Source organism: Echinops telfairi, unplaced genomic scaffold (assembly GCF_000313985.2).
Source record: "Echinops telfairi isolate 266 unplaced genomic scaffold, ASM31398v2 ScPeMD7_7469;HRSCAF=8507_1, whole genome shotgun sequence".
Taxonomy (NCBI): domain Eukaryota; kingdom Metazoa; phylum Chordata; class Mammalia; order Afrosoricida; family Tenrecidae; genus Echinops; species Echinops telfairi.
In genome coordinates this window covers 131,548,653-131,551,254 of record NW_022111373.1, presented here as the reverse complement: position 1 = coordinate 131,551,254, position 2,602 = coordinate 131,548,653, and positions in this window count along the sequence as shown.

Sequence of the window (2,602 nt, the reverse complement as noted above, 5' to 3'; positions counted from 1 at the left end):
AGAAGATCAAAATCTTCATAAATGGATTGATAACATCATGGTAAGTGGACACAAGGTGGAAGTTGTCAAGTACTTTGTGTTGCTTGGATCTACAATCAATGCTCATGGAAGCAATAGCTAAGAGAATTATAGAAAAATTTGATTAGATAAATCTGCGGTACAAGACCGCTTAAAAATGGTGAAAAGCACTGATTTTACTTTGAAGATAAGAGTGCGCCTGACCAAGCCATGAGGTTTTCAATTGCTTTACATACATGTGATGTTGGACATTGTGTTAGTCTGGGTAGACTAGAGAAACAAATCCATGGACACACATATGTGTATAAGAAAGAGATTTATATACAAGAGCAATTGAACATTGAGAAAAAACCCCAGCCCAGTCCAGATCAAGTCCCTAAGTCTGATATTAGCCCATATGTCTGATACCAATATATAAAGTCCTCTTCACACTCATGCAATGGCACCGAATGTACATCAGAGGCCAGTGTGTAGAAAGTCCTTGGACCAAGTGGCATTGGAAACATCTTAGTGGGGGCAGGGGTCTCTGCATCTTAAAATATATAAATTATCTAGTACATTCTGCCTTTTTCATATTTTATTATAGACACCCATATTGCTATAGAACTGTGGTTCTCAACCTTCCTAATGCCGCGACCCTTCAATACAGTTCCTCATGTTGTGGTGACCCCCAAACAGTAAATTATTTTCATTGCTACTTCGTAACTGTAATCTTGCTACAGTTATGAATTGTAATGTAGATATCTGAAATGCAGGCTGCATTTTCATTGTTACAAATTGGACATAATGAAAGCATAGTGATTAATCACAAAAACTATGTAATTATATATTGTGAAATATTTATTTCTAATTATAAATAAATGCAATTTTGTTTTGAAGCATGATGTAGCATGTGTAACAGTCTTAATATAACAACAGCAAACTGCATTGCAACATTTTGCAACAGTATGTGTAAAAAGCTAATATCAGTGCAAAGGTTGAGATAGCTTCTTTTTCACCAGATCAGAAATTCTCAGGGCAGTCTTTGCAGGAGCACAACGAAGATCATTTTCCACATCAAGCCTACTTCTGTATTTAGACTTGGTAACCAACATGCTGGGAAACTCTGTTTTACAAAGATATGTTGTTGGAAATGGAAGAAGAAGAAGGAACAACACAGTCTCAGACAGAACAGGATATGACTACAAACACTTGATCCAGAATTTTGTAACTGGCATTGTAGAGAAATCAGTTCTCCCCGCATCACCGTTAATAAGTTCAGTGAACTCCTCTTGTGCTGTCTCAGGATCATCTTCAACTTTGACTGTGAATGGGCTTCTGGCATGTCAAATGGGATATCAGGTAGATTTGGAAAATACAATGAAATTTTGTCTGCAAGCATGTGCAAGTGTTTTTTCACAGAAATTATCATTGTAATCCTTTTGTCTCGTTCAATGTCATATTCTTCAAAGAAAGCAGATAAGGTAGGCAACATGTAAATTTCATTTTCATCCAATTATTTTTTTTTTTTGGCCAAAGCTGAAGTTTCATTTGGAATGATCAGATCTTTTCAGACAAATCAAGGCATGTTGTATTTGGTCCTTGCAGTGATCAATGTAACTCATTCAAGATGATAAAGAGGGAAACCAAGTAAGCTATTTTCTGCAGCTCACTTTTATCGTTGAAAAGTGCTTGGAACTGTGGTCTTGCTTTCTGTTTAAAAAATGTTTTGAGTTCATCATGCACCTGAAAAAACATGTTTTAAAACTTTTCCTCTCAATAATCATCTGACTTCAGTGTGAAATAGCAGAGCATTATTCAGCACATTCAACTCACTGCACAATTGTGAAAACAGTCGACTGTTTAAAGTGCTCCCCTTTACAAAATTGACACAATTTATGACACTTTTCATTACTTCTTGTAACTCTTGTAGCAGTGTCTTTGTTGCTAATATTTGTCGATGAATCATACAGTGAATTCCAATGACTCTTGGTGACTCATTCAGTAACAAATGTTAAAATCCAGATTGACATCCTAGCATTGCTGGAGCACCATCTGTGCAAACACCACAAACCTTTTTCCAAGAGATCCTATGCTCTTTCAGAAATGAACAAATTGTGTCAAATACATCATGGGCAGTAGTTGTCATTTCAATAGGTTTGCAGAAAAAGAACTCATCGTTAAGGTCGCCATCATTAATATAACCCACTTAAACCAGTGAATGTGAACAGTTTGCAATGTCTATAGATTCATCAAGCTGAATGCTAAATAATGGAAATGAAGCACATTTAATTTCCTGGATTACCTGATTAAAAATATCAGCAGGCATGTTATCTATTTTCCTGTGGACAGTGTCATTAGATAAGGAAATTGCACTCAATTTTGTAACAAATGTATGTCAGATTATAACTCGAACAATGTCTTTGACCATGGCAAAAATAGATCCTCAGCAATGGTGTGAGGTTTCATAGCTCTGGTGATTCTGAGTGCCACCAAATATGAAGCTTCAATGGCTGCTATGTTTTGTTTGTGGTACTTGCCACCAGTTTCAAGTCTGGCTTTCTTGAGTCCGTCAACTTTGCTTCTAAAATACTTGGTATCCTTG